General features: G+C 45.6%; 1 protein-coding gene across 1 annotated transcript in view; it reads right to left on the bottom strand.

The window, feature by feature from the left end:
• The window catches only part of LOC126334979 (cilia- and flagella-associated protein 57-like), a 100834-nt gene extending 86004 nt beyond the window's left edge, over nucleotides 1-14830 (bottom strand). The window contains exon 1 of the mRNA XM_049997821.1: nucleotides 14715-14830. The gene's annotated coding sequence lies outside the window, so the exon portion shown is untranslated. The remainder of the gene's footprint in view (nucleotides 1-14714) is intronic.
• Between the last annotated feature and the right edge of the window lie 1813 nt (nucleotides 14831-16643).

Below are 16643 nucleotides of genomic sequence, written 5' to 3'. Positions count from 1 at the left end.
CTAGTGACTAGCGCTAAGGTTATTGTGCCTCGCAATATGAGCTGAGTGGTCTGGGACGGAGGCGACAATCCGCTGTGATGGCCATGCGGTGGTGATTAACTGGAGTCGGCGTACTTGTTCTGCCTGCCTGTCTGATGCGGAGGTCCGGCGGGGTCCTGTGATACTGTGTCCCGGAGACAATTAGTTGCTGAATTTTGGAGTCGTCTTCCAGGTTAGGGTGTAGGCTCGGCTGGCTCTTCAGATTTTCCCCTGGAAGCTCCAGCAGCGGTTTCTGAACTTTTCTGATGTGGGACGGTGTTGTTGGAACTTTTTCCTGTGTGTGTGGCTCGTTACGATATTTGTGGGTACTAATTTATTTGCGCAACTGGAGCCCTGCCGGGAGTTGCGTTCATGTATGCTACTTTTGCCTACGAAGGGCGGTTTTGTACAGTATATACATAGTGAATTACTGTTGCTTGGTATATGTGGTCTTCTGGGACCTGAACAACACCATCTAGTCAATTTGGTTGTGTAACAGCATTTAGTGGTATGTTCTGTATTTTTTTTTTACTGTGTTATTATCAAATTGGTGGAATAGTCACGTTCGGTGTCGTTAAGACACTTCTAAGACTGTGGTTTGACTATTCCTGTGCGCTTGACTTTTATTGTTTCGTTTTAGGAAGCGAGAATTGTCTGAGATTTGTGTATGTTGGCTTCTGGCACTTATTAAGAGCGCCCGAGTTAACCGCGCTGTGGTTATCATGTGCTGTCGGGATGTTATACTGTATCTTAGAATTTTATCTTGTGTTCATATTATCTGTCGTGTGTTACAGAACATAACCAAGGTGCGTAAGTGATGGGCAGTTGTAGGAGGCATCTCGGGGAGCTCTCAGCGGTTTATTTCGGGGACCATTTCTAGTAGGAAGACTCCCAAGTGTTGAGAGTTCGCTCGTCTGTGATTGCGTTAGGGGTTGCCCTCGCCCTTTGGTTGTATCAAATTATTATTTTGTTATTATATTTATTGGTTGTGTGTTGCGTTTCTCTTTTTTATGGTGCCAAGCGCCATTATTTTTCTCAAAGTTTTTTTTATATAAATCATTTTAAATTGTAATACCAAGTTAACTTATTATTGGATTTTGTCCTTTGGATAAACTCTAAAAGCACTATTGTGAAAGGTTCAGGGTTATGGTGGCAAGCCGCCGTTCTTGTTTTTAAAGCTCACTCTTTAACCATTTAAGTTTTGTAAGTTATATGAATTCGTTGTTATTTAAGAGTTCAGTATTGGCAATTTAATAAATTGTGTATAGAGTCTGCTGTTTGGATATTATTGGGTGGAACTCCTTAGATAGTTGTCCTATAAGAAAACACATTTCAAGCGTACACTGCGGTAGTATTCGTTAATACAAGAAATGTATTCGACCTTGCGAATATGGACAACATCAGCTGTATAATGGAACGACGACGGTGATTGCGCAGGAACTCGGATCTTCGCGAGCGGCCACATCACCATTACGCTTTCTGTGCAACACTTGTGGCCAGACCCAAACCTCAATCATGCGTTTACAATCTGTTCTCGTACATGCATCATGTAGACTGAAGCGCTAAAGAAACCTCGTAACGATCAATTACTTCACGTATGCGGTCGGTATCTTACAAGATTCCCCCAGAAACCGCAAGCAGTGAACCGTCTAGAAACTGACTGAGGATATACTAAGGGCCGGTTTTACATTGTTATCCTCCTGCCTGTTGCAGAAGAATAAACAGTGTTTATAGGAAAATTTAAACTGTCAATGTTTATATCTACACTGCTGGAAATTGAAATAAGAACACCGTGAATTCATTGTCCCAGGAAGGGGAAACTTTATTGACACATTCCTGGGGTCAGATACATCACATGATCACACTGACAGAACCACAGGCACTTAGACACAGGCAACAGAGCATGCACAATGTCGGCACTAGTACAGTGTATATCCACCTTACGCAGCATTGCAGGCTGCTATTCTCCCATGGAGACGATCGTAGAGATGCTGGATATAGTCCTGTGGAACGGCTAGCCATGCCATTTCCACCTGGCGCCTCAGTTGGACCAGCGTTCGTGCTGGGCGTGCAGACCGCGTAAAACGACGCTTCATCCAGTCCCAAACATGCTCAATGGGGGAAGGATCCGGAGATCTTGCTGGTCAGGGTAGTTGACTTACACCTTCTAGAGCACTTTGGGTGACACAGGATACATGCGGACGTGCATTGTCCTGTTGGAACAGCAAGTTCCCTTGCCGGTCTAGGAATGGTAGAACGATGAGTTCGATGACGGTTTGGATGTACCGTGCACTATTCAGTGTCCACTCGACGATCACCAGAGGTGTACGGCCAGTGTAGGAGATCGCTCCCCACACCATGATGCCGGGTGTTGGCCCTGTGTGCGTCGGTCGTATGCAGTCCTGATTGTGGCGCTCACCTGCACGGCGCCAAACACGCATACGACCATCATTGGCACCAAGGCAGAAGCGACTCTCATCTCTGAAGACGACATGTCTCCATTCGTCCCTCCAATGACGCCTGTCGCGACACCACTGGAAGCGGGCTGCACGATGTTGGGGCGTGAGCGGAAGACGGCCTAACGGTGTGCGGGACCGTAGCCCAGCTTCATGGAGACGGTTGCGAATGGTCCTCGCCGATACCCCAGGAGCAAGTGTCCCTAATTTGCTGGGAAGTGGCGGTGCGGTCCCCTACGGCACTGCGTAGGATCCTACGGTCTTGGCGTGCATCCTTGCGTCGCTGCGGTCCGGTCCCAGGTCGACGGGCACGTGCACCTTCCGCCGACCACTGGTGACAACATCGATGTACTGTGGAGACCTCACGCCCCACGTGTTGAGCAATTCGGCGGTACGTCCACCCGGCCTCCCGCATGCCCACTATACGCCCTCGCTCAAAGTCCGTCAACTGCACATACGGTTCACGTCCATGCTGTCGCAGCATGCTACCAGTGTTAAGGACTGCGATGAAGCTCCGTATGCCACGGCAAACTGGCTGACACTGACGGCGGCGGTGCACAAATGCTGCGCAGCTAGCGCCATTCGACGGCCAACACCGCGGTTCCTGGTGTGTCCGCTGTGCCGTGCGTGTGATCATTGCTTGTACAGCCCTCTCGCAGTGTCCGGAGCAAGTATGGTGGGTCTGACACACCGGTGTCAATGTGTTCTTTTTTCCATTTCCAGGAGTGTACATCTATATCAGGGACGGCCAAGAACGCGCCACGTGTGCCGAGGTTTCACACGCGTGCAGATCGCTCCCTTCTGACGTCACACGTCCCCCACTACCACACCAGCGAATGCGCGGAACTACGAACACGCCGCACGTGACAGTGCGTTCCCGTAAGGAACAGAGCCCTGCTAGCGTGTGGCTTAGTTTCATATTACGACATTTGATAATATTAAGCTCTGTACAACACATCATGTTGAGCAATACTGAATCTTTGTTGAATGTTGGTACACCTACAGAAAGATAACAATAACGCTGGGTTTGAAACTGCATTACACCAACAATATAGTGCTTCTCACATCGTCACTCGTAAAATTCTTACAGCATTTAATCTGAGATGTAGAAACAGACTTGGAAGTAGTCTACAGCGTGTATAATGTGGAATAAGTGATTCCAGCTACATGTGAAACAAGCAAATTTTATATCTTCTGGAACTACTGTACAAAATTTGCATTAACTACAATTCTCAACAAAACATATGACAAATACAACAAAATTATCTCCATTAATTTAATTATTTTTCGTTCACTGTAGACATAATAAAGTACATATCCGGCACAAACTGACGGTACACGTTAAAACGCAAACAGTTTCTCATATTTTCGTCACTCAGATTGCCACATAATCCTGACTTATTTAGTTTCATGATCGAAATAAACCTTTCACACACGTATGTCGATCCAAACACATATAACTTTTGCAGCCTCATTGTGGAGACGGGGCAACTCTTCCCGAGGAAAACCTTCGTAAAATTCCTGGACAGTTTTTACGTGAAACAATTTGACCTTTAAACACAGCAGATCGATCAATTCCATTTGCAAATGCACTGGAGTACTTTCAAGTGAAATGGCAAAGGATCTAGAAAATAGTTCAAAAACAGATGTCACACTGGCAGTGTCCAGAAAACGTTTAGAAAATTGTGCCTGTAGTTCCTCCAACACAGAAACGAATTCGTCAGAAGTTGCGTTCTCTCTGACATTAGAGAGCGTAGGGCAATGGGCGGCATTCTTTTCACGAGTTGTTCCTTCCACAGTGCGAGTTTCTTATTAAATGCATCCACATTTTTCATCAGATCAGAAATAAGCTGCTACTCACCTTGCAAAGTCTTATTGAGAGCGTTTTAGTTGCAGTCAGATCAACTAAAAAGGCGAGGTCTGCAATCCACTTTGTATCTTCTAATTTTGGCTCTGCCTTTCCCTTTTCCTTCAGGAACTCAACAATAGCGAGTCTTAAACTGAAAAATCTTTCGAGGCATGATGCTCGACTTAACCAACGTATTTCCCAGTGGTAAATAACATCTCCGTACTCTTCGTTCAGTTCTATGAGAAACTGTTGAAACTGACTATGTACTAACCCACGCGACTTCAAAAAATGTACTATGGTGACTACCAACTTCATCACGTACTCCAAATATGCATACTTAGCACAAAGAGCTTCTTGGTGTACAAAACAATGAATTCCGTACAAACCTTCTGTCGATCGTACTGCTTTTTCACGCAACAACGCTACGAGCCCATTTTGAGCACCTCGAATTGAGGGCTCTCCATCCGTGGTGACTGAAACTAACATTTTCCAATTCAGGCCAACGGCTTCAACTGCCTCTTCAACTGCTTTTAGCAAGTCGGTACCCCTCGTAGGATGTCTCACTGGTACTAAATCTAACAGTTCTTCCGTCACGTGCAAATTTGTGTCGACTCCACCAACATAAATCGCTAGTTGTGCTGTGTCCGAAATGTCGGTCGACTCGTCCAAAGCATTCGAGAATGCAATAAACTTGCAGGCAATATCAATTAACTGCCTGTAGACATCCGCTGCCATACCAGCTATGCGACGAGCTATTGTCTGTCTGGAAAGACTAATTTCACTAAACTTCTTTACTTCTAGTGGCGTCAAGAGTTCCGCCGCCTCAACAATACACTCTTTGATGAAATCACCACCACTGAAAGGCTTATTCGCTCTTGCAATTTTGAGCGCTGTTTTGTAGCTTGCTCTTGAAAACAGGTCGCTACGTTCGGTTGCAGGCTAAAAAAAGGACACAAAAATTGACTGAACTCTAACTTCGAATTCTAACGACAAATATGTACAAATACAAACATCAGAAACACAAACATTTGTAAGTGGTACTCGCGTTCGGTCCGTCTCGCTCCATAACACTACGTCTTCTTAATTCCGCCAACTTGTTTGATCTATCAATCCAACTAAATCATTGTCCTTTGTGTGTGGTGTTACAACGCCGTTCTATTGCAAATTTGCGGTGCCCGGCGAGTATGCGACTGCATAATACATTGACAATTTTCATCGTTCTCTTCCAAAAAATATTGCAATTCCCATTCAGCTCTGAAGGCTCGTGACGTTGTCACTACCCCGCCTCTTTATGAGCGCGTGTTCCATTGCAATGACCACTTTACAGTACTTATAAACTTCCTACGAATCGCTAACAAATAGCGAGGAATAAACATGGTTGCCACTACGAATCAGCTAATGCACCCTGTTTTTTGTTGTTGTGGTCTTCAGTCCTGAGACTGGTTTCATGCAGCTCTCCATGCTACTCTATCTTGTGAAAGCTTCTTCATCTCCCGGAACCCACTGCAACCCACATCCTTCTGAATCTGCTTAGTGTAGGCATCTCTTGGTCTACCTCTACGATTTTTACCCTCTACGCTGTCCTCCAATACTAAATTGGTGATCCCTTGATGCCTCAGAACCTGTCCTACCATCCGATCCCTTCTTCTGGTCAAGTTGTGCCACAAACTTCTCTTCTCCCCAATCCTATTCAATACTTCCTCATTAGTTATGTGATCTACCCATCTAATCTTCAGCATTCTTCTGTAGCGCACCCTATGCCGGATGAAAAGATGCCGCATCGCACAGCTAGTCTATGTCGCGCCGTGCCGAGCAGTGCCGCGAAAGACCGAGGAAAGCCGAGTAGTGGCGATGCGGACCGAGTCCTGGACGGCACGCGTGCAGCACATCTGTACACGCGTGCAGTTTGGCACGCCGTGGCCGTCTCTGATCTACATGGATACTCTGCAAATTAAGTGCCTGGCAGAGAGTTCATCGAACCACCTTCACAATTCTCTATTATTCCAATCTCGTATAATGCGCGGAAAGAACGAACACCTATATCTTTCCGTACGAGCTCTGATTACCCTTATTTTATCGTGGTGATCGTTCCGCCCTATGTAGGTTGATGCCAACAAAATATTTTCGCATTCGGAGGAGAAAGTTAGTGATTGGAATTTCGTGAGAAGATTCCGTCGCAACGAAAAACGTCTTTCTTTTAATGATGTCAAGCCCAAATCCTGTATCATTTCTGTGTCACTCTCTCCCATATTTCGAGATAATATAAAACGTGCTGCCTTTCTTTGAACTTTTTCGATGTACTCCGTCAGTCCTACCTGGTAAGGATGCCACAGGGCGCAGCAGTATTCTAAAAGAGGACGGACAAGTGTAGTGTAGGCAGTCTCCTTAGTAGATCTGTTACATTTCCTAAGCATCCTGCCAATAAAACGCAGTCTTTGGTTAGCCTTCCCCGCAACATTTTCAATGTGTTCCTTCCAATTTAAGTTGTTCGTAATTGTAATACCTAGGTATTTAGTTGAATTTACGGCTTTTAGATTAGACCGATTTATCTAGCAACCGAAGTTTAACGAATTCCTTTTAGCACTCATGTGGATGACCTCACAATTCAGGTTTTATTCGACAACTGTTGATTTCTAACGTGAAATTGAGACATGTATTAAAAACAAAGGAAACCGTACATATTTGTCATGTAGCGCTAGAAAATGCAATTTCCTCAATAAAAAGGCAAAATGAAAAAAAAAAAAAACGTAAAACAACAACACATCAGATATTCCTTCAATATTTCGTGGAACTTACATAAAACATCTTCCTCTTTCTCATAAACAACCTTCGAATTTATCAATAATAACAGGAAACTCTTGCATTTGATAATGACGAAGAACATTCTATTCAGTACAAAATAATAACAATAATTATATCTTTTTCATGTTTGTTCGTGTAAACAGCTGGTATGTCCATGTTTAACGCGTCGTAGCATGGAAGCAATGAGGCCTTGGAAGCTCGGTGGAGGAATCTGGCACCACATCTACACACGCAATTCAGGTACTTCCCGTAAATTCCGGGAAGGGGGAACATGAGCGCTGACGCCACATACAATCATATCCCAGATGTGCGGTCGGGTTCAGAGAGGGCGAGTTGGGGGACCAGCGCATCAATTGCAAGTTGCCATTGTGTTCCTCGAATCACTCCATCATATTCTGGGCCATGAGCCAAGGCGCATTGTCTTGCTGAAAAATGCTCATCTCTGTAGTTACGTATCTTTCTAGTTCTTGTAAGACGGACGATATCGGTTTCGCCATTCATCACCGATGTAAGCGACGTGACGTTACGTTCGTGCTCTACCTGCTGTGAACACGCTGCTGTATTGACGTTCAGTGTGAATCGATCTTAAGTCGGAGATTGTCACTAGTGGGCTTTGCCCAGTTCTATTTGGCATTATTCTAGAAGGCAACAAGCAGGTAGCAGATGGCCTAGAGGAAATGGAGGAGGCAGTGTTTCGACCGGATTGGAGCTACTGACTAACGACATCCGCGTAAATCAGCGAGTGGCCACACCCACCCCCCCCCTCTCCCCTTAACAGCCTGACAAATCGAACTCTTTGTTACAGTTTCTTTTTTAGCTTGCAAAAACACTGATGGGTACAATGGTGATATCAAGGAATTAACTCCACCTCTTCAGCAGAGTTACAACTAAATACAATTCTTAGGTATAGGCTCCAATCAAATGGCTGGAAACGGGAAACACTAGCACTCGAAGAACTGCTCCCTAATATGAAGCCTAACTTCACGGCGTAATGCAGTCTTCTCCGAAGGCACGTTGATGACAGCGTGAGTTATGGACAGTAAGCAATCAGCGCGTGATTCGGACATCTCGCGCCGACAGGCAATGATTCTTTTTTCTGACTTTATTGTTATTTCATCCCCATTGCGCCATATGGGAGGGTGTTGGGTTCACACCGTGACAGTATGCCGCTCTGCAGCCAAGGAAAATTTAAAAATGTTACAAGACTAAGGAAAACATCAATACTGTTTTTCTATTTTAAATTAAAAATCGAAGAAAGGCAGCAAAAAATCGAAAATATATACATTTTAAAAACACGTCACTGAGTGATAAAATTGTTTTGAAAAGAAATACTGAAGTATTTCACTGTCACTAAAAAAACTCTGACTGCACTGGGTGAGAAATATTTTCAGAGGAGTGAATTTGTTCCATGCAGTTGAGGGGACAGAATGGAAGAGATAGGAGCAGTTAGGTAGAAGAACAGCGGGTATGAAGGTGGATAGTGGAAATACAGGAGGTGAGAAGGACAGAGGGTAAGGAGGAGTTTGGTGTGGGAATAGGGTAGTGATAACAAGAAGAAGGGGTGGGAATGAATGGAGAGGGAAAAGGAGCACTGATGTGGAGTGGGGTAGGTGTGGAAGATTTAAAGTTGGCTGGAGGGATAAATATCTGAATGGATCTCATTGCTGGGAGAGGAAGTTGATTGAAGCTGCGTTAAATTGGTTATCAATTGTGTGTAGGTGTAGAATCACTGGGGTGCACGTGTAATGGCGTGGAGCATACAAGGAATGATGATCAGAGGCGGTTAATGGAATCCAGTTTGCAAATGGTATAGGAGACAATGAGGTGTTCGATGTGTGTGAGGAGGGATGAGAATTTGTTGAGATGGTAAAGGATCCATTTGGGAGAACGTAAACGGATTTGGAAAGTGAGACAAAGTGCATGGCATTCAAGCATTTCGATGGACTTATAGAACTTAGGTGGGACGGGTATCCGTGCAACATATGCAGTACAGAGGATGGGTCAGATAAGTGATTCGTATGTGTGGAGAATAGTTGAAGAATGTAATCCTCAATTTCGTCCTGATGGTGGTTTTGGCATTTTTAATCTATTGTAGACTTTCTGTTGGATGATTAGTAGGTGAGGTTACCATGTTAGTTACCAGTCCAGGATTAGTCCAATATATTTTCGTGTTAGTTAGGTGGATAAGATGGTCATGGTGACAGACGTTGTGGGTAGTTTCTCTTAAAAATTTTGCCTTTGTTTTGGAGAGGTTGATCTCGAGGAGCTATTGGTTAGACCAGGAGGTAAACTGATTTGAGGTGAATTTTAAGGGACCACTGGGATTTCTGCAGTCTGGGGTAGAGGGCGAGGGAAGTAGTACCATCAGCATGCTAAAGAAGGGGACTGGTGGATGTGGTTTGGACACATCAGCATTGTAGAGGAGACAAAGGAGCCGGCCGGAGTGGCCGTGCAGTTCTAGGCGCTACAGTTTGGAACCGAGCAACTGCTACGGGCGCAGGTTCGAATCCTGCCTCGGGCATGGATGTGTGTGATGTCCTTAGGTTAGTTAGGTTCAATTAGTTCTAAGTTCTAGGCGACTGATGACCTCAGAAGTTAAGTCGCATAGTGCTCAGAGCCATTTGAACCATTTTTGAGATAAAGGAGAGGAGATAGAATGGAGCCTTGGGACACTCCTGTAGTAGGATGAAAGGTACGAAAATTGGTATTGTTAATAGTGACAAAGGATGGGCAATTACAGAGGAAGGATGCAATAGGTTCTGCAGCAATCTTTGGGTTGACTTAAACAGCCATTCTTCTGAAAGAGACGTGCTGACCCATTGTCACTAGTGGCCTGGTGGTGGCGCTGTGTTGTGGAGCGGCCAGCGTCCTCTTGCTGGTGACTGATTAGGTACCCGATGGTCTGTAGCTCTCTTTGCGCCTACTGGCGATCTGGGTTTACACTTGATGTTCCTCCATAGTTGCTACAGTGTGTGTGTGTGTCTACTACTTCAACCCATGCATGGTAAGTGTTGTGAGGGCTATGGCTGGTGCCTTGGTCACCATAGCATTCGCAGCGCCTACTCGCAATGGTGAGCATGGCACGGCAAACAGCTAAAGTGTGGGCATTCGGACAGCTACATCATAACCTGTGCGATCGTACTATCCTGACCAAGTGACCGAAAGCAGAGTAGATCATTAGGCTCACTGATGCGCAGAACGCCTAAAATAGCACCTCCTAACTAGTGATGGAACAACTGACTGCTTTGATAAACCGACTGGCCATTCAAATGTTTTCTGATTCAGTCAGTTTTTTATCTGAATGAAACAACTGAGTGAGACAAATCTCTACAGCTACATTAGCGACATCAATGTTTTACACTCACTCTCTGGGTTTAAGTGGTTCCACTTAATGTAGAGAAGCCTCTGATATTTATGCCAGTTATTTGAATGTTTTCATTCAGTCTCCATTTTTTCAGCCTTCTTGGTTACACGTGAAAAATGTTTAGGGCTGACAACTTCTGACGCTTACAGGCTACATTCAAATGGTTTGTAATTAATTGACATCATTATTATGCCTTTTCACTTGCTAAAACTTTGGAAATGTTCCTTTTGTATTTATGCGCCCCTAAGGAGACACATAGAACAAGCAGGATTCCGAAGCAATTTTGGCACTATTGACCACATTCTGACCGTTAGTGAAGTGGTAAGCAGAGCGAATGAGTACCAACTGTCGCTCTGCATTGCCTTTGTTGACTTAGAAAAGGCATTTGACTCCGTTAGCCATGTAGCTGTCCTCCAAGCTTTGAGTGAGCAAGGAGTGGGAGCAGCATACATTGAAGTGCTCAGGAAAATCTATGAGAATTCTTCAGCATATGTTAACATCGGCGAATCAACTCAAGAATTTCGCATCATGAGGGGTGTCAAGCACGGCGATCCCATCTCCCCAAAACTGTTCTCTGCTGTATTGGAAATGGCTATGTCAAAGTTGAGGTGGGAAGGTAAGGGAATTAGAGTTAATGGAAGAAGGCTTACCAACTTGAGATTTGCTGGCCAAAGACTTCGCAGAGCTCCAAAACTTAGTTACACATCTTGCATCGGAATGTCAGCTGGTTGGCTTGAACATGAACCTTTCCAAAACAAAAGTAATGTCCAACAAATGGGTCCCAGCTGAAGATGTGAAGGTCAAGGACAGTCTACTAGAAGAGGTCAGTGAATATGTCTACCTTGGCCAGATTATACATATGAAGGGAGACATAAGGCCAGAAATCTATCGACGCATCAAGCTGGGCTGGCAAGCATTTGGGAAGAATTCAACAGTATTCAGATCAAAAATGCCAGTAAATTTGAAGAAAGCAGTATTTGATCAATTCATTCTTCCTGTGATGACGTATGGCTGCGAGACATGAACACTGAACTCATTTACAAAAGAGAAACTTAGGACAGCACACAGAGCCATGGAGAGATCAATGTTGGGCTATACAAGAAAGGACAGGAAAAGGGCAGATGACATCCGGTCTGTGACGAAGGTTAATGACATCTTAGAGACAGTAGGTTCCTTGAAATGGCAGTGGGCTGGCCACGTCTCAAGAAGAAAAGACTACAGATGGACGAAGCTAGTACTGGAATGGAGTCCGAGAGAGCACCGGAGGCCTAGAGGAAGACCACTAGACAGATGGGACAAAGACATCAAGAAGATCGCTGGTAACATCTGGCAGAGAACTGCCCAAGACCGTCCCACTTGGAGAAGACTGCTGAAAGCCTACCTGAATCCACGACTCGAAGAGGCCACATCATTTAATGACTGAATTGGCTGATGATGATGATGAAGGAGACTTTTATGCTCAACCTCATACCCCCAGCGATACATCATCTTATTTACAATGGCCAGTCAAATGAAAACCAACACTCGTGACTACATGACCATGGAAGGGTTCCATTCAAAAGTAGTCACCACTCACATTAAGAGATTTATGCCACTAGGAAACGAGATGACCATTCTTTTGTATTATGCAGATGGCCGCAGATGGATTCACAACACCACCGACTCCTTCACTTTGTCGTCTGACTGAAACTAACCTACAAGGGCGTCTTTCTTCAGGTCGCCAAATATGTGAAAATCACACGGTGAAACATCTGGGCTGTTTGGAGGTTGTTGCAGTGTTTCCCAAACAAACTTCTGAAGTATAGCCTTCATCCAATTGGCAGTGTGGGGGTAGGTGTTATCGCGGAACAGGAGGATTCGGTTAGGCAGCATTCCTACAGCCCAAAGTCAAACAGCAAAGCCAACAGTGGAAGCATATATCTCCCTGGCCAACAAACACCGAAAGGTGTTCAAACAAGTTCCAGTAAATTTGAGATAAGCTTCGCCTTTGGCTGCAGGGGCTCTGTGCTTGTCGAGTTCCTCGAGCACCAATCGGATGATCCTGCTACATGGTAACACCTGCTCCCACACTGTCAACTCGTCTTAGGCTATGCTTAGTGAACTGGTTGGGAAACACTGCAGTATACTCCGTATAACCCGAATCCTCCACCTCGTCATGTTCACGTTTTTGATGACCTGAACAAAGACATGCATGGGCTCTGATTTAAGCTGGACGAGGAAGTGCAAGAGTGGGTGCAGTTGTACATCTACATTTATACTGCGCAAGCCACCCAACGGTGTGTGGCGCTGTCATTACCTCCCTTTCCTGTTCCAGTCGCGTATGGTTCGCGGGAAGAACGACTGCCGTAAAGCCTCCGTGCGCGCCCGAATCTCCCTAATTTTACATTTGAGATCTCCTCTGGAGGTATATGTAGGGGAAAGTAATATATCCGATACCTCATCCAGAAATGCACCCTCTCGAAACCTCGACAGCAAGCTACACCGCGATGCAGAGCGCCTCTCTTGCAGAGTCTGACACTTCAGTTTGCTAAAGATGTCCGTAACGCTATCACGCTTACCAAATAACCCTATGACGAAACGCGCCGGTCTTCTTTGGATCTCCTCCGTCAACCCGACCTGGTACGGATCCCACACTGATGAGCAATACTCACGTATAGGTCGAACGACAGTTTTGTAAGCCACCTCCTTAGTCGATGGGCTACATTTTCTAAGCACTCTCCCAATGAATCTCAACCTCGCACCCGCTTTACCAACAATTAATTTTATATGATCATTCCACTTCAAATCGTTCCGCACGCATACTCCCAGATATTTTGAAACGTCCCCTTTGAAAAATTACGAGTGTGCTTATACTGAAACACAAATTTTTGGCGCAACGCAATCTGACTTCCAAAAATCCCTACGAAAGAATGGCCCTGACTAACATTAACCTATACGTTTCACAAATCACTTACCTCACAAAAATCTTCGTTACTCAAGCTACTGCAATACAGCGAGCGCCACTACTGCCAGCTAAATAAAAGATTCAAACTACTGAAGGCACTAACTACTAATAGGCATAGTTAGCAAATGAAAGATTTTAATACAGAACAAACAACAATGTATTTACCTTAATAGTCATTATATATATATATATATCAGTTCATGACACCAATTCTTACAAATTTCAAAACTCCGCCATCTCTCTCCCCACGTCCACCACTGCTGGCGGCTCACTTCCAACTGCGCAACGCTACGCGCTGTTAGCATCCAGCTGCCGCTGCCCAACACTACAATGGCAGGCAACAATGCAAACCAGCCACAGACTGCACACGGCACAGCCAGTGATTCTCATACAGAGCGCTACGTGGCGGCGGCGTTACCAATAACAAAACCTAAACAGCCTACTTACAATTTTACAGAAGTAACTGCTACCAGTGTTTGTTCCGCTATCATATAATCATACAATAAAGGATCCTTCTTTCTATGTATTCGTAATACATTACATTTGTCTATGTTAAGGGTCAGTTGCCACTCCCTGCACCAAGTGCCTATCCGCTGCAGATCTTCCTGCATTTCGCTGCAATTTTCTAATGCTGCAACTTCTCTGCATACTACAGCATCATCCGCGAAAAGCCGCATGGAACTTCCGACACTATCTACTAGGTCATTTATATATATTGTGAAAAGCAATGGTCCCATAACACTCTCCTGTGACACGCCAGAGGTTACTTTAACGTCTGTAGACGTCTCTCCATTGAGAACAACATGCTGTGTTCTGTTTGCTAAAAACTCTTCAATCCAGCCACACAGTTGGTCTGATATTCCGTAGGCTCTTACTTTGTTTATCAGGCGACAGTGCGGGACTGTATCGAACGCCTTCCGGAAATCAAGGAAAATGGCATCTACCTGGGAGCCTGTATCTAATATTTCTGGGTCTCACGAACAAATAAAGCGAGTTGGGTCTCACACGATCGCTCTTTCCGGAATCCATGTTGATTCCTACAGAGTAGATTCTGGGTTTCCAGAAATGACATGATACGCGAGCAAAAAACATGTTCTAAAATTCTACACAGATCGATGTCAGAGATACAGGCCTACAGTTTTGCGCGGTTGTGGATCTGTTAGCGGCCGACTGCGTTGTACGAACAGCACTCAACCGTGTACTGTTGCACGAGCTTTCACGGCGGTCTAGCAAAACTACGTGAGAGCCGGTCAAGTACTGGCAGGCGCAAGCAGACGGTACCTGCTCGACGCAGGAGAAGGTGCCGTAGACGGGCAGCTTGGCGCTGCTGTGGAGCGTGCCGCGCTGCCAGCTGAAGCAGCAGAGCAGCCAGTGGGGCGGCCCCACGACGGCCACCAGCCGTGTCTCGCCGCACGTGAAGGCCATCGTGGTGAAGGGCGCGCCCTCGACGCCCGCCGGCGCACACAGCGGCCGCTGCCGCCGCAGCCACAAGTCGTTCGCCTCCAGCTCGATCACCCAGAGCGCGGCGCGCCGGCCGCTCTCCGCCACCGCAGCCAGCTTCCTGCGCAGGTGCCGCCGCCGTCGGCTTACAGCTCAACTAGCAGCGCCACTTGTCACGCCACTAGTTTCCACGGGCTTCCTGAAATGATCAACTGATAGCGTAACTCTTACGGTGCGCCCAACTGGAAAGGAGACCTTCGCTGGAGGGACGTCGTGTTAGGGGCGTTCAGTAACTAACGCAAAACACGTTTTTTCTCAGCCAATTTCCGTTGAAAAAGCTTGGAATTTCTTGTGGAACATAGTGGAATACCTCCGATCGAGCCCCTACAGTTCCATGAAGTTTCGATAGAATGCAGATCAATATCTAGCCTTAGCACACTGAACTCGCATTCGGGAGGACGACGGTTCAATCGCGTCTCCGGCCATCCTGATTTAGGTTTTCCGTGATTTCTCTAAATCCTTTCAGGCAAATGCCGGGATGGTTCCTTTGAAAGGGCTCGGCCTATTTCCTTCCCCGTCCCTCCCTAACCCGAGCTTGCGCTCCGTCTCCAATGACGTCGTTGTCGACGGGACGTTAAACACTGATCTCCTCCTCCTCCAATATCTAGTCTTCAAAATGGCGACTGTAAGGGACATGCATTCCAAGCAGAAAGCTCTCATCGAGTTTCTTTTGGCATAGAACCAGAGGATCACAGGTATGGATAGGCGCTCGCACAATGTCTGTGGAAAAACCTAGCAGTGAATGAAAGCGCAGTGAGTCATCGGGGGATGTATCTGTCATCATCGCAAGAAGGTCGTACAAACCTGGCTGATCTCCAATGTGCCAGTGAGATGGCTCAGTGGTTTCCACACCAGACTGGCATCCCGGAGGATGATAGTTCAAACCTGGGTGTGGCCGTCCTGATTTAGGTTTTCCGTGATTTCTCCAAATAGCTTCAGGTAAATACCTGGCTGGTTCCCTTGACAGAAGGGCACAGCCAACTTCCTTTCCCATCCTTCCCTAATACGAGCTTGTGCTCCGTCTGTAATGACCCCATTGTCAACAGGAAGTTAAAAACTAATCATTTCCTCCTCGCATATGCTGGCCAACCAGACACACCTGTGACTCATGCAATGTTGAAATGTGTGGACACACGCATTCGAGGTGACCGACGCATCACAATGAAACACCTCGCTGCTCAGCTGGACATCTCTGCTGGTAGGTCTGTGTAATGAATCATGTTAATATTATTTTTCCTCTTGTTATTTTCTTTTTATACGTATAAGATTTATTTAAAATAATAAGATATTTTGTACCAGCGATACTATTGGGTCACAAACAAAACAAGTAGAGATACGCTCTTCAGTTGATTAAGTTCTATATATTCACGTGTTTGCCTCTATAAGTGGTAGCGGGCGGATGTATGGCAAGTAAGTTATTCGTATATTCACGACGACCGTACCTGTCATCATTTCGCCCGCACCGAGAATACTGCATCAAGAGGATCGAAGCACACAAGAACTTGCGGGAGAACAGGAGGGGCGATCCGGAACCAGTATTGTCATACCAAGCTCTATGCGCAACAGCGGTAACAGGAAAAAGAAGTACGTAAAATTACGATCGATAATCCAAAATGTGTTGAGCGTAAAGGTCTGTTGATATTACTGCTAGCTAAAGTTCACTGAGGATATGTGTACCTTCCAATTTCATTCAATTATTCTTTCCAATTT

Source organism: Schistocerca gregaria, chromosome 1 (assembly GCF_023897955.1).
Source record: "Schistocerca gregaria isolate iqSchGreg1 chromosome 1, iqSchGreg1.2, whole genome shotgun sequence".
NCBI lineage: Eukaryota > Metazoa > Arthropoda > Insecta > Orthoptera > Acrididae > Schistocerca > Schistocerca gregaria.
This window is presented reverse-complemented; position numbering and strand designations above follow the sequence as displayed.